This window comes from Ceratotherium simum, chromosome 23 (assembly GCF_057802395.1).
Source record: "Ceratotherium simum simum isolate JZ-2026a chromosome 23, ASM5780239v1, whole genome shotgun sequence".
NCBI classification, from domain to species: Eukaryota; Metazoa; Chordata; class Mammalia; order Perissodactyla; family Rhinocerotidae; genus Ceratotherium; species Ceratotherium simum.
In genome coordinates this window covers 8,968,777-8,994,042 of record NC_141922.1, presented here as the reverse complement: position 1 = coordinate 8,994,042, position 25,266 = coordinate 8,968,777, and the positions used below count along the sequence as shown (strand labels likewise).

Below are 25,266 nucleotides of genomic sequence, written 5' to 3'. Positions count from 1 at the left end.
AATTCCAGACTCACTATCTTTCTGCAAAACCAGCTAATCACCCAAAGACAGAAACCTGAGCGTCATCCTAGACTTTTCCTTCTCTCTTACTAGTCAACTAATTATTGAGTCTTGCCTGGGCTTCCGTGGAAACCTTTGCAGAAACTGCCCCTGCTCCTCTCCATCTGTCACTCCAGCAAAGAGAAAGGTGCCGTCCTGTCCTATAAAGGAGATGCTGTCACTCCCAGGAGGGCTGTTCTCAGAGAGGAGGACACAGGGAAGTTAATCTGATGACCCATCCTGCCCTGAACCATTCCCAGGGGAATCCACCCTACTTCAAGGCCACCCTTTGGTCCCAGGATGACTTGTGCTACATTAGTCCTTCATGTAAGAGAACCCTGCAGTTTGGCCCACATGGGTTTATTAAGCAAAAGGACCTGGGACAAAGGCAAAAATTAGTCAGGCTCTCTCATCTGTCTACTGAGCAGCAACTAAGAGGTCTAAAAGCCAATATATGATTATTTGCAAAGTTAAAATAAAAGCTACAACATTTTCAAGTTCTTTCATCTCTAAATAAGCAAATATAATGAAATTTTATTTTTGGAACATTAGCATTTACACAGGAATCAAAAAGAACAGCTGAAATGCTCCACTGCCCACACTGGGTGGTCAGTGGCACAAGAGGCAGGAAAGGGCAGCTAAAGTGAGAAACGGTCCTGCAAACCGAACTTCAGGCTCGAGAGCCAATTTCATCCTTCTCGTGGCAAAGCAGGTAAACGCCTCATGAGAGTTCAGCTCCTTTTGTTCCCCGTGCCCGATCCTTGGTAGAATGGCTAATGCGGAGAAAAACTTCCAAAACATGAGCAGATAGGCAAAAAACGTACCAGTGAGCCCAAATGAGACATTGGTCTCTGAGCTAACAATTTCTATCAAAATCTTCAATTCTTGAAGTTGGAAGGGACACTTTCAAAGACTCACTTTGCCCTATCTTCCCTCCATAAGGGAATATTCTTCTGTAGCCTCTGACAGGCTGTGATCTCAGCCTCTGTTAGACGCAGGGGAGGTCGAAACCCACAGCAGCCCCTTGCACTGCTCAACAGCTCTGGGGTTTAGGAAGATAAACCTCTCTGTTTCTTTCCTTCTTAGTCTTCTACTTCCTTACACCCATCCTAATCTTTACATGAAATCTGTCACCACCTAACTTCTACTTGGGATCTTCTCTCTGTAATTGTGGTAACTGAGCCACATCTGGGCCCTTCAAACAAAACAAGTTTGGACCGGTGAGGCGTTGCCACATTTCAGCAGGGAAGTCTGCTGGGGCTGTCGCAGGGCAGGAGACAGAGGAGGAAGAAAGGGCGGATGGTATCCCCAAGCCCACTGCCAGACATAGTCTGACTGCATTATTAATATCGCAGGTCTTGAGATTTCATGCATGAAGCGTATTATTTACTGACTCTTACTGTGAGTCAGGCACTGTCCTCTCACCCGGGGATACAATGACGAATGAAAGAGATTCATGATTCTCTCAATACACACGAGTTTTTGGACTTAGATATCAGCTGCAAAGATTAAATGCTATCTAGGCAAACTAAATCATAAAACTTGGTTTCTAAGTCAGACACTTGCAGATAGCAAATGATGCTAGATCTCAAAAGGGAAGTTATTTATTGTGAGCTTCCAGGCTGGAGTCTGGCCAAGACTTAGGAGAAAGATATAAGCAGGCAACAGTAGCATAGTTCCTGTGAAACAAAACATCAAGTTCTTCCTGTGGTCAAAAAAGAAAGTGAATCAAAAACAAGGCAGGGGATGCACTGTCTTGCCTACTGTCCAGTGTTGCACTGGAGTTATTAAGCAATGCAATCTAACATAATAATTATTACTATTTTAGCTAACATTTACTGATAGATACCATACACCAGATAGGTCTAAGTGTTTTGTATGGATTAATTCCTGTAAGTCTCACAATAACCTCATGCGGTAGATACAACTATTATCCCCATTTTACAGATAAGGAAACTGAGGTGCAGAATGGCTAAAGAATTTGCCCAAAGTGTCACAGTCTCCCAGCCTGACCACTTGGTCTGCACTGGATTTGAGGCCCCAGCCCCAGCCAGCAATAAAGAGATGATGGGATTTCCCATTCGCCGTTATTTCCTGAGCATCTCTCTGCCCTGGGAGCTCCATTGGGAGGGACACGGTTGTATTCTTGGATTTCCTGGACAGAAGGCAGCCCAGATCTAACCATCTACTTCTAAAAATGAGAAACACTAAGGTGAGCTGGGAGAAATGTAGGCAGTTCCTGGAGTACCGTGATGGGACAGGGACTGATGGATGTTGAGAAGACGAGACAGCCAGATCACAGTGGGTGTGTGCCATGTCAGGAAAGCGACTTTCAGTGATGTGAGTCTCCAGCAGGTGTCAAGCAAGGGGGGTGATACGCCAACTTCACGTTTAGATTTATCACTCTGCAAATTAACAGAAGGTGGATTTGAAAAGAACAAGACTGGAAGCGGGGAACCAACTGTCCAGTTGTTGCAGTGGTGCAGACAAGAGAGACAGAGGGCCTCAAATGAGAGAGTGGAACAAAAAAGTGGAAAAGGAAGAAAGGGTGTCAGAGAGATAGAACAGGTAAAATCAGTCAGACTTGATGACTGAGATGGTGTGTGAGAAGACAGAGATGCAGAGCCTCCGGGATGACTCCCAAGTTTCCAGCATGGATGACACAGAGGGAAGGCCTTCCGCCAGCTGTGGAGGAAGTTCTACGGATAAAGAGAGAGAGGGTGAGGGTACAGAACTCTGCTCATACAGGAGGGCAGGTCCAGAATGTGGTTGGGGACATGAGTCTAAAACTCAGAGGAAAGTTCTGGGCTACAGATACAGATCTGAGCACAGGCAACTAGCAGATGCCCTAGGACGGAACATACCCATTGTAAGAGAATGTGTGACGTGGGAAGAGAAGCAGCATTAGAACAGCATGCTGGAATACAGGGGACAGGTAGAAGGAGATGAGCCAATGAAGAAGGACAAGAAAGAATGACAGCAGATAAAAGAATCAGGAATGTCTGGAGTCACAGAGTCTAGGGAATAATGCCCTACATGAAGGGAGGATGACAGCGTCGAGTGCACTAAGAAATCCAATAAGATACAGCCTAAGAAGTATCCACTGGACGTGGCCTTTAGGGATGTGAGCACCAGTGGCCTTACTGAAAAGAGTTTCAGTAACAGGCTCAGAACAAAAGCTGGGTCAAGAAAAGAAGACAAGCGGCAGAAGCTAGACTTGGGGTCATGTTTCAACGATGCAAATGATGCACCTTTTGAAAAACGATCTTTCTCAAAAGGCGCACTGAAGATCATCAAATCTGAGTTGAAAGAAAAAGTGCAATTGAATTTGTTGAGGCTGCAACTCTTTAAGTTCTCAGACTTATGTCAAGAAAGCAGGTAAAATATACCTTTTCACAATGTGAGGATTTACTGTCCTGGTTCTTCAAAGAGAAAGAAAGAAAAGAGAAAAGGACAGGAAGCCCCGTCTCACATGTGAAATTGGGTTCTGAAAACCTAGATTAGAAGACATCTAACCACATTAGACAGAGGCTAATCCAATTCCCCATCGGCATCAAGAAAGGGATTTGGAGGAATGTTTTAAAACAGAGAGAAGCTGATGAGTGTGTACAAGTACAGCATTATGGCCACGCAGTTACATCAGACGGCTCAGAGATCAAATGCGAGCCTGCCCCTTTGTGATGGGCCTGCAGCTCACCGCAGAGGATGGGAAGAGATAATGGCAAGGGAGAAGGCTCCAGATGACTGACTGGTGAGGTCACAAGTCACGATCTCATAACCTTAGTTTAACAACTCGGTCGATGTAGAGATAGAGACAGAGATGAAGGAGACAAACCACAAGTCTAATTGGTATCCAGGTGAATCTGGATCCAAAATGCAGGAATAGGTTATATAATTGTTACAACCTACATTACATAGACTGGTTGGTAGGAAACAACTGAGACACTGCTTGATAGAAGTCAGGATACTAGAATGTGGACACCTTTGCAGCATAGAGAGACCTTCATGATGACACGATAGCATTTTTACATCCAGCACAGGTAGAAGGGTAAAGTCAAAAACCATGCACGAACCAGGAGCCTGAAGATCCGGGTCCAGGTGTTGGGTGCTCCACTAATTAGCTGGGTCACCCTGGCTAAGTCATGAAAACTCCGTTGCTTTTGATTCCATATTTGTGAAACAGGAAAACAAACCTTCCCTGCCTACCTGATAGGGTTTAAATGAGGCACCAAAAAAGACAGATTGTGACTGTGCTTTGAGAAGAATACGATGTATGAGGCCTCATTACTCTTGTCCTTACTCAATTAATTAGTATATTCACATTTGCTAACGTCATCATCTGAGGCATCCCCTGGTGGGTGTCATCCCAATCTCCCCCCTTCCCTCCTAGAGAAGCCTCCCTCTGTGCAGCCTGTGACCCTCCCACGGAGCCTGGTCACAGAGGGATGCATCCGCCTGATCTGCCTGAGGCTCGAGGCTGGTTCCCACACCATAGTGTTTCGTAAAGGTTAACTGTTATTAGTGCCATTATCATTTTTAGAGTCAAAATGTTATAGTATAAAAAGGTAAAAAAAAAAAAAAATCAGAAAATTAACCATAGAAAGCACACAACAGCAACAAGAAAAAACAATCTCCATAGGATTTACAAAAAACAATGAAGTTTTAGTTAAATAGACAAAGAAGAAATGCTGAGGAGAGGTTGCACTTTTATCTTTTAAGGCAAGGGTGCATGGGGCAAGTGCATTAAAATCACTGCTTTCCTTAACTGTGATCACACAGCCAGAGACCCAGGCCTAAGGCAGGCAAAATGGAAGCCCCATGAAAATGATGATGGGGCTGTAAAGCACAACAATGGACAAACTGCAGGAGGAGGGAAACGAAGAGGCTTCAGAAAACCTTATGAGACCAAGGAAGGTAAAAGGTGGGAGGGGCTTCTGACATTGGCCCTTGAGCTGAAACAACCACTGTCTCCACACACTGACCTAGGCTGAGTGAGTACCAATCGCAGGCAAGAGCTGATGGTAGGACAACTGTGTGCCAACTTCTCACAGCATGAGGGCTGGGCTAGTGGGTCTCCAGGTGCCACCGTCTACTAGGTATGGAACCTCAGGCCCGGTCCTGAACTTCTGGTGTCTCAGTTTCCCCCTCAAAAATCAGGGGATAAGAAGACATGGGCAGCACACAATTATTAGGAGGGGCAAAAGAGACTAGGGCAAAAGAGATGAAAGTGCTACTAAGTGTTCAAAAATATCCATTATTGTCATAGTCATCATCGTCATCATCATTGTCATCATCATCATCATCACCACCACCATCATCGTCATCATCATCATTGTCATCATCACCATCATCATCACCACCATCATCATCATCGTTATCACCATCGTCATCACCATCATCATCGTCATCACCATCATCATCGTCATCATCACCATCATCATCATCATCATCATGCGGCAATGCTATACTATTAGAGTTCATGACTTTCTGTGGTCTCTTCCCACCCAATACACTTCTCAGAAAAGATTATTACAAGAAAGTAGGATGACCTGCCTGTACCCCAGGCTCTCCCAGGTGCACACTCCCTTGCTAGACTCTGTGCAACATGAGGTCAGAGATCCTGGTCAAAGGCCATCATTTCAGTGAGGTCTTCCCTCTCCCTCCCCCAGCACTCCTTCTATCTTTCAACTGATGCATTTCTTTTCATGGCATTTATTACCTTCTAAGATCACATATGATTTACTTATTTATTCCGCTTATTGTCTATCTCCCTCTATGAGAATATAAACTCCAGGAGGGCAGAATTTCCTTTTGTTGTTTTTTGGTCTGTTTTGAGCACTGTGTACACAGCACCGAGAACACCGCCTGCAGGTCATGGGCTCAGTGCTAATTAAATTTAGTTCCCCGGTGAACACTCCCTCCAGACCAGTTCTTTACACTGAAGGCTGTAAAGTCCAGGACTCCTGCAGGCCTGGGGGGAGAGGGGAAGGAAATACACCAGGTAAGCAGCAGGCACTGCTAGGATTATGCACACTTCATTCTTTCTTCATAAATTTCCATATTTCCAGGATTTCTACAACAGAATGCATATTTTAAGTAGTAATTAGAAATATGTAAATGTTAAGTGAAATAGATTTAAAAAAAAACAAAAACTGGCCCCAGGCCCTGAGCTTGACTTTTGCCCTAGAGCATTTCATCAGGAAGAAGAGTCTGGCGCAGAGGGGCTCAGAGAGTGTCTGTGGCTTGAGGCATGAGCCTGGGGACCTTGCGTCCTGCAGAATCCTGCTCCCATCTGGGCAGCCAGATGGCCCACACTGGTCTCCTGGCCTCCTCACTGACCCTTCTACAGTACTTGCCCAAGAATTATCTTTTAAAAATGTAAATCGGACCATGTCGTGTCTTTGCTCAAACCATCCAGTGGTTTCCTCTTGCAATTCAAAAAGAACTTGCATGGGCCGGCCCCATGGCTTAGCGGTTGAGCGCGCGCGCTCCACTGCTGGCGGCCCGGGTTCAGATCCCGGGCGCGCACCGACATACCACTTCTCCAGCCATGCTGAGGCCGCGTCCCACATACATCAGCTAGAGGGATGTGCAGCTATGACATACAACTATCTACTGGGGCTTTGGGGGGAAAATAAATAAATAAATAAAATCTTAAAAGAAAAAAAAAAAAAAAAAGAACTTGCAACCTCCTTGCGTGGCCTAGAAGGCCTGCCCGATGTGGGCCTGCCCACCCGTCCGACCACGTCCCTCTCCACATTCACCCTCATTCCCCAGCTCCAACCACACTGGATCCCTTCTCACTATCCTCTGCCCAGAACACCTCGCCAGCAGATCTTCACAAGGGGGCTCTGCCATGGACCAAAGCCACGCCCCCTGACTGGCCTTTTCACCAGGACAAGTGTCTGCATCACTCCTGTCCAGAGCTCTCCAAGAAGAGAGCTGCGTACAGAGTCCTCCGTGAGCTCCGCTGCCGCCTCTCTGCAACAAGGTCAGCCAGGTTCCATGCCAGGGACGGCACAGGGGCTCCTCCACACCATCTCACTCCTCTGGCTTCTACTCATGCTGTCAGGCTGCTCCTTCTTCCTTAAGAAATCTCCCACCACACCCCCCTCTACCTGGCTAACTAACCTCCAGGACAACTTTCGCTCCTGCCTCTCTGCGGGTTCCCTAGGTGTTTTGTGAGGGTCCATTTCCACCCTCTGACGTTGTTGCTCCCTTCTACCTGAGCCCCCTGGATCAGGTTCCGTATCTCTTCCTCTCAATAACCAAGAAAGACCCTATTGATTCTAACACTGCACAAACCCAAACAAGAAGGGGATGTGGCTGTCTCTGCGAAACGTCATGCGACAGTGTGATTCAGTGACACTTGTCTGAATGAGCAGGCTAATCCAGTTGGATTCAACACTGACCCATTCATTCGCAGCAAAGCCTCAAGCCCTAGATCCCCAAAGCATGAATCACGGGATTGTATTGTCTGAATACACACACCCTCCCCACTTAAAACAAAGCCTCCTCTTTCCTTTCAAAGAAAACAGCACTACTATGCTTCTCAGATTTGAGCCAAACTTTATGAGTTCAACATTTTCTTCATCCCCAAGTTACTAAAAATGTCTATTCATTGTCTTGTAGCTCCTGAGGGTAGAAATGTTCACCAGACAAACTCATATTTGTCCTTCAAAAGTCTGAGCTCACAGGCTACTACCCCACCTTCACCTCCAAAACCTTCCCTAACTCCCAAGAAGACGTGAGATCTCCTTCCCATCTGCCCCCAGCACCTTGTAAAACCTGGTGGCACTCATCTTGCTGCAGTGCAACTGTTATCTGCGTGTCCATTGCCCCACGGCTGCAAGCCCTTTGAGAGTAGAGTCCACAGCAGAACTTGCTCATCTACATTTCCTCGGCAGCCAGCACGGTGCCCACCACAGGTGGACAGCCTCCTACACTGTGTGGCTAAATGACAAAGGGAAAATCCCCTTCCCCTTTTGGTGAATGATCCGTGTGAGGTCAGTCCAGCAAACCCTGCCAACAACAACAGAAACTAAAAATCTGGATCAGATGGCTTTTTTTTTTAATGACATTAAATTTCAGAACTTTAAAAGACATTATAAAGAGTGTGAAAAAAAGTCACAGAATGAGAGACTGCATTCACAACATGTAACATAAACATGACCCACACCCAAAATATATAAAGAATTCCTGAAAACAAATAAAAGAACAACAAAACCACTCAACAGAAAAATGAGAAAATATTTGAACAGACCGTATACTAATAAAAAATGGAAAAAGAAAAAAAGAAATACAAATGGCCAAAAAGCATATGAAGAGGAACTCAACCTCATTAGCAATCACGAAAACTAAAAGAAACCACATAGAGAGGCCAGTGCCTGCCCACCAGGCTGGTGATCTGAATGTTCACACCAGGATCTGGACCACACGCTCCCGTGAGCTGCTGTTGGTGTGACCTGGTGCAGCCACGCTGGAAAATATTGGGCATCACTCAGTAAAGCTGAAGACGTGCACGTCCCACGGCCCTGCAAGTCCTCTCTAGGCGTGTCTACACTGGAGAATCTCAGGGACAAGCACACCAGGACACACGTGTAGACAGTGCCTAGCAGCAGAGCTCGTAACAGCCACAAAACAGAAACAACCCAATCGTCCACCTGCAGTTGAATGGATGAAGCTATCCTGCTGGGACACGCAGCAGGGTCTACTGCACACAGCAGAACACCAGACCACAAGGAACGGACGAAGGAGAGCTACATGCGGGAACACTGAGCAGTCTTCCCAACGTAACACTGAGTAAAAAGCCAAGTTCAAAACTAAGGAAACAAGATAAATTCCATCTCTAAATCTATATATAGATATATTTAACATAAAGTTGAAAAATATGCAACATTAAATTACTTTGTTTAGGGATGCATACATGGATGGTAAAACTACAAAAACAAAAAAGTAATTTTCAGAGAAGTCAGGATAATGTCACCTCTGGGACAGAGAAGAGGAGGGCCTCAGGAAGGCCCTGCGGAGGGGGTCTGATTACTGGCCATGGTCCATTTCTGGGTGGAGGCTACGTGAGTGTTCATGTCATAATTATTCATCATACCACACATTCATGTATATATGCAATATTGTGGATGTATATTCTATTTCACAGTAAAAAAAGTAAAAAAGACACAGATGATTAAATGTGTAAATATTAACATAAAAATCCCTCTTCACAAGGTTTTTGAGGATTACAGACAACTTACATAAAATACCTAGAATGACACATAGCACCCAACGGGTGGTACCCATTATTAATATTAATAACACTAACAACACCACCACTTATGCCCTGACACATAAAGCAATTTTTAGGTTTATTTTCTTTCATCTGTGTGATGAGAATTACACTGATACTAGAACGATATTCTAAAATATCTACCATAATCCAAAATGCCCATAAGGAAGACTGCAGTAGGACCATCCCTAAAGACCTGGTGACAGCCTGGAGGAAATATTAACTATAACTCTGGCATCGCCAGACTTAAATCAAGTTACACGGGAGGAGAGACGGTCTTGGATTATGCAAGTACTTCCCTGGGGCTTTGGTGTTGGGACACCTATAAGATTTACAACAGCGCTTCTGCAGCTGAGAAAACTAGACAGGAAGATGGAGTTTTTTCATTAACGTCTGAGGTGGCCATCAATTTCCTAAAATGCAAGCTAGCACCAAGTCACCCTGAGAAGTGTGCAGCTGGACTAGGGGGAGGGCGGGATCCCAAATTCTCAAGAACTTTTAATTCAGGGCTCTTCTCCCTCACAGACTTAATTCAGTTACATCTGAGACTTAGGAGGCGATCTGATCTCATCAGAGCCTGGAAAGAAGAGGATGAAGTGAGAGCTTCTTCTAACTGAGGTCTTCTGTTGTTAGTGCTGTCAAGTTGATTCTGACTCTCAGAGACCCTGTGGACAGCAGGGCGGAACTCTGCCCGGTCTTTTTGCACCATCCTCTCATGGTCCAGCACTGTATCAGACAATGCTCCACCGCTATTCACAGGGTTTTCAGGCCAATTTTTTCAGAAGTGGGTGGCCACGTCCTTCTTGCTAGTCTGTCTAGTCTGGAAGCTCCACTGAAACCTGTGCACTGCAGGCGATTCTGCTGGTATTTGAAATCCCGGTGGCACGGCTTTCAGCATCACAGCCACACGCAGCTGCCACAGTACGACAACTGACAGACGGGTGGTGTAGTTCCCTGACCAGGCCATGAACCCAGGCCCAGGTGGTGAGAGCACTGAATCTTAACCACTAAACCACCAGGGCTGGCTGAGCTCTTACCTGGATTTTATTTCTGGAGAAAAACAATCAGAACAGATGCCTGCCCACTATTTGCCGTGGGGAGCTTTGTGGCCCAGGACATTCCTCACAACCTTTGAGCGGCGGGGTTGCTGGAGTCAGAGAGACCTGGGCTCGAGCAGGGTTCTGCTGCTTAACAGCCGTGCAGCTTTGGGCACGTTTCTGCATTTTATCGCAAGGAGCAGTGACAATGTAAATAGAGCCGCCTGCAGGAAGATGCTCATCAGATTATCATCACTGACTATTTAGATAAAAATCAGGGCAAAGTGCCTCACTTAAAGGAAGAGAGTAGTATTCCTTTTGCCTGCATACCTGCATTTGGGATTTGAGAATTTCCACGATTACACTTGGAGCAATGGAGGAAGACCAGATTGAGGAGGGGGACCAGAATGCAGTGGTAATGATGCCGGTGATCGCTGAGTCTCTACCACACGCCTCACACCCAGCTCAGGAGGAGACAGCAGTTCCCATTTTACAGATGGGGATGTTGAGGCCCTGGGAGGTTAAGTGGCTTGCTGCAGGCCAGACAGTCAGTCAGCAGGCAAATCACGGTATAAGCTAAGGTCTGTCTGACCCCAGAGCCCCTGCACCACTCTTCTGGGCCACTGGTGCACTGACCACAGGGCCCACTGCAAACGAACACGGCTTCAGCAACAACATTCCCTGCTGATGGATTAGACGGATGATTTCTGCAACTCTCTCTACTATAATATATTTTCAGTTTTTCAAATGCCTTTGTGTTTCCGATCATAAGATCAACAAGATGGTACTGTTTTCGTGGTAGTATTTCCAGCACATAAAGTTCTGGTAGCACAAACTACTCACCTGTTCCTCCCCTGGCCTCCCTATCCCTCTTGGGAACCTGGCTCTGCATGGCCTGCGGCCAGGACAGCCCACAGAATTGCCTGCCACCACTGCCACCTCAAAACTGCAGGTCAGACTGAGTTAACAACGCTGCCACACTGAAGAGCCATCAGGCCTGCATTTCCATAGATTTCCAAAGAACACACCAGAAAAAGGCTACACACACTGCCTTTGACAGGAATCTCTACCAAGAGATTTCCTGAACATAACACAACAATGAAGCAAGGTTTACTGTGTCCGACACAAGAAAACAAGGTGCTTACAGATATTAAATCTGCTCTTTGCTAAGAAAACAGCTCCTGACAGGCTGCACGGAGCCTCCACATCATGCAGGGCCTGACCCACAGCAGTGGGTCACCAGCACTGGGTGAATTTAAAGAATCTTATGACCTTGGGACCATGCTCGGTTACCCCAGGACCGAGCATCACACTTCTAAAGCAATTATGTGTGTTCTGTTTCATGTTAACCCCACTGCCCCAGCTATTGAGGGAAGTGAAGCATTGAGAGCTCAGGGCCACACAGCAAACTGAGAACAGAGTGAAGAACCAAGCAGAGCCCAACAATGGAAGAGCTGCTGAACTTCATGTCCTGGTGGCTACAAGTCTTCCAAGGAGCTCAGAGCCCCGCCTCCACCTGGAAGGCTTCCATGATGAACCTATTACACTCAAGTTCTCTAGAATCTATTCATTATTCATTCATTCTCAACAAATATTTATTTAGTGCTGTCTACGTGCTGAGAACAAGAACCAAAACACTGCCTCGCAGAGCTTATCTTCCAGCATCATAAACAAGTAAGTATATCATCTGCCAGATGTCGTCAAACATCACGAAAAAATACAGCATTTGAACCAAGACCTGAAGGTGAGAGACCCGCACAGCTTTCTGAGAGAAGAGCAGTGCAAGGAGAGCGAACAACAGGTGTGAAGCCAAGACAGGAGACAGCACGTGACATGCTGCGTGTGCAGCAGAGTGTGCAATGGGGAGAGTGTGCAGGACGAGGCGGAGAGGGGGCCAGGGGCCAGGCTGGGCAGGCACATGGAGCCATCTGTGGGACTGGGGCTTTAACTTGGAGTGGCAGATATATGTGGGGTTCATTATACTATTTTCTCTACCTTTGGATTCTCTGATAACCAGCATTTCCCAAGTCTGTTTCACAAAACCTAAGTGCTGGGAGGCACTTTGGGGGGAAGAAAAGGGAGGCGGGGTTCTGTGGTCAAATAAGGTTGAGAATCACTGCATGCTGTATCCCTCCACACAACACCTACCAACCTCCCGTGGAACCAGTGTTCTAAGGAACACACTCTGGAAAACTCTGCCTTAGGCCATCCTCCGTCTTCCGATGGGAGTCTGTCTCATCTCCCCAGGTGGACAGTGAGCTCCCCGAGTTCAGGCACCATGCCCTATTCCTCTGTTGGGTTGCCCACTGTAGGGACTCACAAAACCAAACATGCAAAAACAGAAAACCTGACTGGTTGGCTGCTGGCTTAACCTCACTACTCAGTGGTAAATGTGCCCATGAGAAGCTTCTTTTCCACGTAGAGACATTTCATCACACTGAAATTCTGAACTGCCAAGTCCCATTACCCACACAGGGTCATCCAGCAAAACTCGTGACCTTTTTGCAATGTTCTGGATGCTGACACAGGCTGGTGGACTGAAACGTTTCAGCACAACCCCACAGCCTGCTCTGAGAGTCATTCCAGCAGAGCCATGTGCAGGCCCCTCACCTGTAGCGAGAGAACGCTGCCTTGGGTCAATCACCAAAGATTGTACGCCGCCCTAGACTGGGAAGTGAGACCCTCAAATAGAAAAATATGCATATTCGTAAGAAAAAGGACCGAGACTGTAATTACGAGACACATGGCGATGATTATTAGGGAAATTTCTAAAGAGTGGTTGCATCTGGAATACTGGCCTCCTCACCTCCTTCTCCAGGCTAAGCTCTGTGGTAAATACGAACTACACACACAGAACCATGTGGGGGAACTGCCCCCACACTGACACACACACACAGAGCCTAAGCACATACAGTCACAGGGGGCAGATGAGGGGAAAAAGAGACACAGAGGCAGAGGCAAAGAGACACATGCCAGAAAGGAAACGGAGCATCAGGGGCAAACGGACTTCCATGGACTCATGCTCCCGACGGTCAGCCTTTAAAGAGGTTTGTACCAATGATTCCAAAGTGATGCCATCAGTGTGAATGAGACTATCACCCCCTCCTCTTGTCCCAGTGGCCACACACAATCCAGGCCGATTGTGCACTCCACACTGTGGTCTCCAACCTGAGCCTTCAGTTGAAGCCACCATACACCATCTGTGCAGGAGAGAAGAGTCTTGTGATTTTGGGGGGCTGTATCTCTTCAGGATTTACCAGCCTGAGAGCACGAGGGTGGGACTTTGTTCCAGGTTCGGCCACGACAGGGACAAAACCAAGCCTGTGGCTAAGGATCCAGAGAGAAAAAGTCAGGTCTTCATATCGTTCAACAAGCACAAAGTCATCTCTGTTGTAAAATAAGGCCAGAGATAAATTAAACAATTTAAAAGAATAAATGTTTCAAAACCCTGGGGTACCACGAGTTCAAAAATGGCTTGCATTGAGGCAATTATCTCATCACAATAAATAACAGTAAATCAATCCACATTAATTGCTTTTCCAGCAAGAGCTTAGAAGACTCTTCAGTGTTCTCCGATTATTGATTTTTTTGTAATCGCCTGTGCTGTCAAATATGCAATATTCCCAGAGAATATACCATGCACTATTAGACAGACAGGATTTTAATTTAACGTAAGACAATCCAATTTCCTTTTTTTCCCCCAAAGTGCTTTAAAAACCTAAAATACAAGAAAGCGGAAGATGGCAGAAGAGGTTTTCAGCAGAGACATTTCAGTTCAAAACAATTTAATAACTGGGCCCCTCTAACCACCACCTTCCCCACCCCATCATGGCCCTTCTTCCTCCTCACACACACACACACACGCTCAAAGGAAAAAAGAAAAAATGTGTACAATCTCAGATTCTTCGCTTCCATGCAAAGTCAGAACCAAAAAACAAAACACACACCCCCAACTGAAACCCTACACTTCACTTCTTGCCCTCTTGGCCCTGTGGTTCAGTAATTTCCACTGAACTTGGAAAATGTTCGGCTGCTAAGTTTACTCTCAGTCAGCATGTTGCGTAAAGATTTTGCTTGAGTTTTGATAGCTAAACATATAACTGCAGGCTTATTTAATCAAGACAGCAAGGGGACAAAAGGACAAAGGGGCAAAAATGTCCCTCTGCTTGGCTTGAGAATGAGAAAGTGTCATGGATAGAGAGTAGCTTTGTCTGCAAAGAGACAAGGATCAAAGTCCCAGCTTATCACTTACTAATTGCGTTCTTCTCAAGTTTGTTACTTAACTGGACTTTGGGCCTCAGTTTCCTCATCTGTAAAATGGGAATATCAATACCTAATTATAGGGTTTTTGAGGGCAAAAATAAGGTAACATACATAAAACACCTGCTGTAATGCCTAACACATGGCTGTTATAAAAGGGACCCGTCCCCTTCTCTTCTTTATTCTGATGCTAAATATTTAACTAAACATTTGCTCTTGTGGTGGAGCTTTCTGATGGAAAGATGAAAGCATGTCCTGGGTGAGAGAAGAAGTTGTAGTAGAAATAAAGCAAGGGAGCCAGGAGCAATGCCAGATGACTCAGCATTCTCAGGGCTACTGAGAATCTCAGACTGAGGGTTCACTTGAACTGTTCATAAATGTGTGGTTCCAAACATTCTGCTTATTTGAGATCATTTCTGTACTTTCACTCCCTTGCTCACTAAGTTTAGACTGACAACTAGGAGTAAACTACTTACACAGCCACATCCTGGCTGACCTCATCCAAACACACCCAATTTAGCATACAAGCCCCTTACACATCCTATGAGTTCAGCCGCCTGGAGTCCTCTTCATATGCAACTTGTTTCAGCTGCACGTGGACACATTAGGAATGCCTCTGGGACCCATGTCATCATCCGGAATGCAACGAGGGATTAGACTAACTCCCCTTGATTTGCGGATATGAGTCAACCAGAGAACTTTATGGTTGCTATAGGTTTTAAAACCCATAGGGTTTTACATGATAGGATAATATTATATTAAACCAATTAAAACATGGCTTTTAAAAAAATGACAGAGTTGGAATAATCAGTTAGCTGGTCTTCAGGGTTCCCACGGCACTTGGTATATAACTTTCTTAAAACAGTTAACAAACTTGCTCTTACTTTTTATGCTCATATGGCTCTCCCCAGACTCGTGAGCTTGGCAGACAGAGGCCTGGCCTCATCCCAACATCCCCTGCCCCTGGCATAGTGCCTGACACACAGTGGGTGCACAGAAAAGATATGTTGAAGGAATGAGTAAACACTTCTGTTTTGCCATCAAAAATTCAGATGAAAATTTAGTTCTTTACTTATACTTATGCTATCTCTTAAAATTCTAAATGTTAAACTGTGGTATCACATACTCCATATGGAATAGTTAGGAAAAATTCATCAATGATAATGAAATCAACAATTGCAATCTCCCTTACTTCTCACTAGTTGTGTCAAAATACTTTAGTTATGCAGATTTTAATTTGACAACAAGCAATACATTCCTCAGGCTTCACGATCCAAATTTCTGAGGATTTGATTGGTTTTAGATACATATCAAACAAATTAAATTTAAGTGTCTTTTCAAGATGACAGGCTGGCTGGTGTCCCTTTTGAAAGAACATACTCACACATCTAAAAGGTTTGTGGCCACAGAGAGAAGGCCAGCCCTCACCTGCTGAAAGCCAGGGCAGAGGAATGATCAGAGCTGTTTGTCAAACAAGCCCCGGCCTTGTTTCAGAAATGGAGAAGGCTAAACCAAGAAGGAAGGGTCAGCATTAAGTCACGCCGAACAGTTTCCAAAATGCACAGATTTTGAAAACTGCTGATTTCAGACTGAATTTTTTTTTTTCTTTTGCAGACTTGCACGTTCACACCCGAATTTTTGACTTGCTTTCCAAAAGTCAGAAACCTCTTGGTGCACTTGGAGCCTCACAGACCAAAGACCCGGAGTGCAAACTCCCTCCAGCATCAGAGTCTTGTGACCAGTCTAAGCGCAATGCAAAAAACAGGCAGGAGGCAGTGACGAGGAGAGAATGACCCAGGGAGTGCAGGGCCAGCCCCCTGGTACAGGGAGATCAGACTCTGAAGCAGGGGCAGGTCCAGCACCGTTCAGGAGAGACATTCACTCTGTTAGAAGAAGGGGATTTATGAAGAACTCTCTACGGAAATGTACCTAGTAAAAGGTTCTCTGTGTTAAGCAACATATTTATGTGGTCAGGCATGTTTTAAAGGAATGTACCAAATCAGTGGAATTAGGTCACTCTGACTCTGTGAGCAAACAGAACACGCCACAGACAACAGAAATCTTAAACAAAGGCATGATAAGGAGAATGACACCATACAGATATGACAATCTTGAGATGAAAAAAAAAGGAAGAAACCGGGATAGAGTTTGGACAGAACTAACATTCAAGAAAACGTGCCAAGCCGTCCTGTAAGCACTTACTTGCTACTCACCATCTATGGAGTGACAAGAGGCACTGCTTTATGCCCATGTTACAGAGAAGCTGCAGAAGTTAGGTGTCTTGTCCAAGGCCACACAGGTGGTGAGTGGCAAGGCTGGACTCTAAGATAGTCTGACCATAGAGCCATGATGCATCATGTCAAAAAAGGAAGGGCTTGCACTGTAAGATAAAAGGCTTAACCAAAGCTTCACACTGTTATTTCTCCGACTGACACACTCCCGAGGGCCAGGAATCTCCCAGGTTCTCCCTGCCCTACCTGTGGGTGATGCCGCGTGGAGAAAACCCTCGCACGAGAACTGGCAGAGCTCCGGTGACTTTGAATCCACTTAGATTACTTGTGACAGCAGCAGTCTGCTGCCTCAATCCCCCTCCTTGCTCTTTACTTCCAGCCAAAACTTCTGCATGTCCAGAGCCCGTGGGAGAGGAAGTCAACTTGAGCATTTACGGGGCACCCACTTTGTGCAGGTGCTGTGTTAGGCACTATCAGAATCACACGGGTGGGGCGTTTCTGCTTCCACTTAGGATATAGCAAATGTCAAGGGGCCACTGCTCCCACACTAACAACATGACACACCGTTTTCTTAAATCCATCAGACTGCTAAGGAGACAAAGAAACCTAAGTAACCAAATTCCAGAAAGGGACCAGCACTGCCTAGGAGAAAAGAGACCAGTGGCTGCCTTCATCCCCGGCATAGTGACCTATCAACCCTGCCCTGTGAAATGGGGAACTTCACCAAGTGCAAGGGGGCAGGGCTGAAGGCTGAGGGCCAGGTCAGGAGAGGAGAGAGACATTCCACCCCAGCACCCAGGCACTGGGTCTTCACTGCACACAAGGCAGCAAAGCCTCCTGGGCCAGAGCAGAAGAGGGGAGAGGAAGTCCACCACCAACATTAAAAGTGAACGAAAGAAACCTTCACCATGCACTGCAGGCTCTCCTGAGGCTGGGTGGGGCAGGGCAGAGGCGGGAGAGAGCTCTCCCGAGGAGCAGAAAGCTGGAGAGAAACAGGACTGTCCCGGCAACCCAAAAACCTGACAGCTGACCTGTAAATCTGATAGAGAGCCTGTGTGGTTTAGAAAGCCAGTGGCTGGGCTGTGGAACACAAAGTGACTTCTGGAGTCTCACTGTGCTCAGACGCCAAGCCCTGCTAAAAGGAAAGTCCTTACCATGTCCTCAAAACATTTAAAGACAGTGGAGAACCGACTCTAGAGCTGCAACAGAGCCCAGATTAGATTTATTCGTTCCTGTGCTGGAGGAACCCAAGCTTACTCCCAGGTTCAATGATTTGCTGGGGGGACTCATGGGACTCAGGACATAGTCATACTCACAGTTATAATTTCTTTCAGCAAAAGACCATAGAAAAATCAGCCAAGGGAAAAGGCACATGGGGTGAAGTCCAGGGGAAACCAGGCACAGGCTTCCGACTCCCCCTGTGGAGTCACACAGGATATACACTTAATTCCCAAGTGTGTGACAACAGGTGTGAAATGGTGACAGCCAGAGAAGCTGTGACAACAGGTGTGAAAGGGTGACAGCCAGAGAGTTCCCAAGTTCCCAGATGCAAGCCGAGTGCTGAGCTTGCTCTCTAACGAGCTCAGTGTCCAGGGCTTTTATTGGGAACTGATCACATAGGCACTCTCTGCCTAGCACGTATCAACACTCCAGACTCCCAGAAGGAAGCAGATGTTCAGCATTAACCACACTGTTTGCACAAACAGTTGAGGCACAGTAAACTCCTCTTATCAATGAGGGCAGTGAGAAGTCTTCTGATACCCAAGTTCCCAGATGCAAGCCAAGTGCCAAGCTTGCAAGCACACCTTTGAAAGGACAGCAGTCAGGTTGCCATACTAGCTGTCTTCTGTTCAGTCCCCCACGCTAATGCCCAGTACAAAAAGAGGCATTTGCTTTCCTATGTCCAATTATTATTTACCTCAGTCTCTACTGATCTTTCACAATATTATCTAGCACTCAATTGAAAATGATGAGACATACAAGGAAGCAAGAAAAAATGACTCTAAATCAAGAAAAAAAGTCAAAAGAAACTGATGCACAGATAGCTCAGACGTTGAAACTATTACACAGAAACATTTAAATAATGATGATAAATATGTTAAAGGCTCTAATGGAAAAATGTGCAAACAGATGATAAATTTTAGCAAAAAAAATAAAACCATAAAAAAGAACCAAATGAAAATGCTAGAAATAAAAAGAAAAACCAGAAATTAATAATTCATTTGAGTATCTAAATAGTAGATTTGACATATCACAAAAAAGATAAGTAAACTTAAAAAAAGGTGACTAGAAATCATATAAACTGAAACACAGAGAAAGAAGAATTAAAGAGAGAAACAGACCAGCTGCATGCTGTGAGATATCAAACAGCTTAATATACAAGGTACTCTAGTCCCAGCGGAAAAAGAGAGAATAAATGCACCAGAAGAAATATTTCAAGAGATAATGGCTGAGAATGGTCCAAAACTGATGAAAGATATCAACCCACAGATCCAAAATCTTGGCAAACCCCAAGCAAGGTAACACTAGGAAACCACCCCTAGACTTACTGATGTCAATATGATGAAAACCAAAGACAGAGAAAAAAATCTTAAAACCAGAGGGAAAAGAACTATTATATACAGGGGGAAACGGTAAGGATTAGAAATAATGAAGGACAAAAAGTAATGGAACAACATCTTTAGAGTGATGTCCCCTTACAGACCCACAATCATCAAAATATTCTTTAAAAATGAAGACAAAGAATTTCCAAACAGACAAAAGCTCAAAAGATTCAACTCCAGCAAACTGGCATATAACAAATGCTAAAAAGAAGTTCTCCTATCTAAAGGAAAATTTATCAGATGGAAGCCCAGTCCTCAAAGAAAAAAATAAAGAATGCCAGAAAGATTAAATATGTAAGTAAATATAAAAGACTTTTTTGAAACTATATTTTCATATGTATGTTTTAAATGTCTTTAAAATATTGACTATTTAAAACAAGAAATAACAACACTGTGTTGAGGTGTTTATAACATAAATAGAAGTAATATATATAACAATGAGCAAGGGGAGGAGGGGCATAATATGAATTACAGTCTTTCATGGCTCTTACATTGTTGATGAAGCAGTATATTTGGAGCTAGCTAGAATATGCAATGCATAATGCCAGATGAATAGTGTAATGTTTACAGCAACCACTAAAAAGACAAAACAAAAAAAGGTATAGTTAAGAAGTCAACAAATCCCAGTTTAAGGATATGCTATAAAATACCTGACCAGTAGTCCTCAAAACTGCCCAGGTCATCAAAAATAGGGAAAGTCTAAGAAACTGTCACATCCAAAAGGAGACTAAAAAGACATCATGACTAAGTGTAATATGACGTGCTAATGAGATCCAGGAACAGAAAAAAGACATTGGGGGAAATCTGAATAAAATATGAACTGTAGTTAATAATAATGTATTAATATTGGTTCATTAGTTGTAGCAAATGTACCACATGAATGTTAGATGGTAACAACAGGAGAACCTGGGTGTGGAGTATATGGAAACTCTCGGTATTATTGTCACAATTTTTCTATAAATCTACAACTGTTCTAAAATAAAAAGTTTATCTGAAAAACAAAATTTCTACTCTGAGGGGAAAAAGTCAATAGAGGAGATAAAATGGAATATTAAAAAATATTTGATTCACTCAAAAGAAGCCAGAAAAGAAGAAAGGAGCAAAGAACTGACATGACAGATAGAAAACAAACACCAAGATGGTACTTTTCAAATAAGACATGTCAAAAATTACATTAAATGTAAATGGACTAAGCACATCAATTACAGGGCAGTGATTGTTAGACTAGTTGTGTGCACGCGCGCGCGTGCGCACAGACACACACAGGCACAAACGAGATTCAGCTATATGCTATTTACAGGAACACACTTTAAATATAAAGACTCAGACAGGACCTTTCCTTCACTGAGTTCAAAACCCAGTACAGTGGCTGGCAGATTATGGAGCTGTGGAGCCCCTCCATCAGAACCACATGGAAATGTGTTGGAGTCAAGAATGCAAGGTTGGCCTCCAGGCTTACTGAAAGCATCTCCGGGTTTGGGAACTCATTATTTGTACATTTATCAAGCTCTCATGGTAGTTCTGAGGTTGACTAAAGCTGAAGAAGACCTAATCTGGTGGGAAGGGTAGCAAGAGGCCAGAACTGTTCCCATTAAGAAGAAAGACTCCCAGCTCTCATCAAAGAAAGACCAAGTCTGAGATCCTCCCAGCACCTCCTCCCTGGGGCTGGCCTGCACAGGGCTGAGGGTCTAAGTCTGCCCCAAGCCATGGGGACACATTCCTTCTGGTCTGCTCCCTGAAATCAACCCCTCCTTCTAAAAGTAGCCCTTGAAATAATGATATCATCGTTCTCATTTTCCAAACAAGGAGACAGCGCAAAAGGCAAAGGATCAAAATCCTTGAAGTTCACTTAGTAAGTAGTGGCATCAAGATTTTGACCCTTATCTGCCTAACTCCAGAGCCATAAACAACAACAAAAGGAAAATAACATCAACATCTAAAAATATATAAAAGGCAGGCCGGCCCCGTGGCTTAGCGGTTAAGTGGGTTAAGTGCGCATGCTCCGCTGTTGGCGGCCCGGGTTCGGATCCCAGGCAAGCACCGACACACCGCTTCTCCGGCCATGCTGAGGTTGCGTCCCACATACAGCAACTAGAATGGATGTGCAACTACGACATACAACTATCTACCGGGGCTTTGGGGGAAAAATAAATAAATAAAATCTTTAAAAAATAAATAAATAAATAAATAAAATAAAAATATATAAAAGGAAAACATAATACCTGGAAAATATTTAGAATGAGTGATTTGCAAACATAAATTTAATCTCATTAAAAAAACAATAAACCATGATCAGGTTGATTTATAATCCTTGCTTTGTTTCTTTTAGGAATTGGAGTCATTTTTAAGAGACAGCAGAGGAATAAAGAACCAACATCTTTTGATCATCTACCTTGTTCCACCCCCACTATTCATGCAATGGTATTTCTTTTAACATCTTCAACACCAGAAGACAGATAGTACCATCAGCATTTTATAGATAATAAAATGGTACAAAGAAGTTAAATAACACGGGCTGCAAGTAGCGCAGCCAGGATTTGAACCTGAGTCTGTCTGCTTCTAAATCCTGTGTTTTTCTACGAGACCTCATTGCTCTCAGAGATTTTCAAGTGCCAACTAGAATCTCAGTGAATTCCAAAAGGCAATTCGTCACTACCTTCACAGGATGATGTCATAGATGATAAACATGTTTATCCGCTTTGACATTGGCTAATTGCTAAAATATCATTTTTATTTACAGTTTTGCTTTTTATTTAAATTACCTGAACAGGTAAAATATTCAGTTCACCCAGTTCAAAAATTACATACAGAGAAAAGTCTCATTCGCAGCCCTGACCTCCCCTCTACCCAGTTCCAACCCTCACCACCACAACAGCAATGTTTCTCTGTTTATTTTGGGTATATGCTTCCAGAGGCTTTAAAGCAAACATAAGCAAATACGAATATATCTTTGCCTTTCTATACATCAAATGCAGCATACTATATTCTGTTCTAAATCTTACTTTGTGCTCTTCATTATGTATCTTAAATATCTTTCCGAAGAAATAAATTGAGAGCTCCCTTACTCTTTTTAGCTACACAGCGTTCAGTGGTTTGGATGCCCCAGTGTTTATTTAACCCTTTCTCTATTCATGAATATTTCAGTTGTTTCCAATGAATAACCCTGCACAGTCATCATTTCGTACATCTGCAAGTATATCTGTAGGATAAATTCTTGCATGAGGCATTGCTGAGGCAAACAATATATGCATTTGCAATTTTGATAGATTCTGCCAACCTGACCTCCACAGGGGTTGTAACCTATTACATTCCCAATGATGATGCCTAAGAATGGCTCTTCACCACAGCTTCACCAACAGAGTGTGCTATCAAATTTCTGAGTGTTTACTCATCTGATAAGTAAAAAACGGTATCTTAGTGTGGTTTTACTTGATTTTTTTTTTTATCAGTGAGGTTAGGCATCTTATCATATACCCAAGAGCTATTCCCTTCTCTGTAAACTGTTCTCTTTATATCCTTGCCTATTTTTCAGTTGGGCTACTGGGAGCAGTTTATTTTTAATGTGAGATTATCATTCATAAAAATAAGACAAATATTAAAAAACATCATATGAATTCTGGCTATTCAATCAATATTTTTTTCTTGGGTTTTGAAAAATATTACCTCAAAGTACCATTCTCAGGCTTTGATTATCTAACAAGTACACTAAGAGAAATCTAGAATAGTTTCCTAGAATGAATGGGTGGATCAAGTTAGCAAGCAACCTGGGGAGGGAGGTAGAATGACCCCAAATCAGCTAAAAAGGTAGATCTGTAGAAATCATTTTTATATGGGGTTGTGACACAAGCCCCAACTTGACTTTCTTCTGACTCTCATCTATTTCCCTCTTCTCCTTTCCGCCCCTACCCTCCTCTACGCTCCCTGTCCTTCCTCTTCTTCCATCTTCTCTCTCTCCCTCTCCCTCTCTCTCTTCCCTTCTCCCCCATCAGGACCTCCCACCTCAACCTCAATGTGTCTCATGACAGGAAAGAAGTCATGAGACTTCTGCTTTTCAAAATCAGTAATTACAGCCTAATTTCACAGGTTGTATGAATCTCAGTGAAATGAACATATCTCTCTCAAACTTAGTATGTAATGATATATATTAGGCTAGCACAAAGAAGTGTCCTCTTTAAATAAATGTCCCTTTTAAATGAAAAGATAAAACTTTATTTAAAAATAAAGTTACTCAAGAGAATGAAGGGATAAGCTACAGACTGGGAGAAAATATTTTCAAAGACATATTGGATGAACGACTGTTATGCAAAATATTAGAAGAACTCTTAAAACTCAACAGTAAGAAAATGAACAACCCAAATGAAAAATGATACCTGAACAGACACCGCACCAAAAAAGACATACAGATGACAAGCAAACATACAAAAAGACACTCCACATCATGTGCCATGAGGGAAGTGCAAATTAAAACAACAATGTGAGATACCACTACCCGCCTATTACTATGGCCCAAATCCAGACACCAACAACACCAAACGCTGGCGAGGACGTGGAGCAACAGAGACTCTCACTCACTGCTGGTGGGGATGCAGCGTGGTGCAGCCACTTTGGAAGACAGTTTGGTGGTTTCTTACAAAACTAAACATATTCTTACCATACAATCCAGCCATCGCACTCCTTAGTATTCACCTAAAGGAGCTGAACACTTATGTCCACACACAAACTTGCACGCAGATGTTTACAGCAGCTTTATTCATAATTGCCAAAACTTGGAAGCAACCAAGATGTCCTTCAGTAGATGAATGGATAAATAAATTGTGGTACATTCAGAAAATGGAATATTATTCAGCACTAAAAAGAAATGAGCTATCAGGCTATAAGAAGATACAGAGGAATCTTAAATGCATATTACTAAGTGGAAGAAGTCAATCCAAAAAGGCTATACACTGTAGGATTCCAACTATATGACATTCTGGGAAAGGCAAAACTATGGAGACAGTGCAAAGATCAGTGGTTGCCAGGGGTTAAGGGGGAGGGAGAGATGAAGAGCTATAACACAGAGGATTTTTAGGGCAATGAAACAATTCTGTACAACACTATAATGGTAGATACACAACATTACACATTTGCCCAAACTCACACCACTAAGAGTGAACTCTAAGGTAAACTATGGGCTTTGGGTGGTAACGATATTCAGCATAGGTTCATCAATTGTAACAAACGTACCAGTCTGGTCGGGATGTTGAAAATGCGGGAGGCTGTATGGGGGGGTGGGGGGGGCCTGTGCCAGGTGGTATATGGGAAATCTCTGTACTTTCCTCTCAATTTTGCTGTGAACCTAAAACTACTCTAAAAATAGTTTATTAAGTAAAAAAAAGAGAGATAAGACTGGTAAAATCCAAATAAGGTCTGTAGTTTGGTTAATAGCAGTGTACCAAAGTCAATTTCCTAGTTTTGATAACATACTATGGTTAAAGAAGATGTTATCGTGGGGGGACAGTGGGTGATAAGTACACAGGAACCTTGCAAGACTTTTTGTAAGTGTAAAATTATTTCAAAATAAAAATTAAAAAAAATAAAATAAAGCCACTTTTTATTAATGTAAAAGAAGACTGTCACTGAATCAACCAGCCCTATAACTGAGAACATGTCTATGAACAGAGTGATGGGTCCATATGAGCCTCACAGACAGAACTCCACAAGGCGATCCCGCCTATTGGTCACACCGCCTGACAGAACAGTGAGTGGGCCTGTTTATTTGTAAGAAAACAAAGAGGTGAACAGCCAGACTGAGGGAAGAAGCCTCTTTGTGTTGA

General features: G+C 43.8%; 1 protein-coding gene across 7 annotated transcripts in view; it reads right to left on the bottom strand.

Moving 5' to 3' along the window:
- ZFAT (zinc finger and AT-hook domain containing) overlaps nt 1-25,266 on the bottom strand; it is a 204,346-nt gene that overhangs the window by 49,718 nt on the left and 129,362 nt on the right. The window lies entirely within an intron of this gene.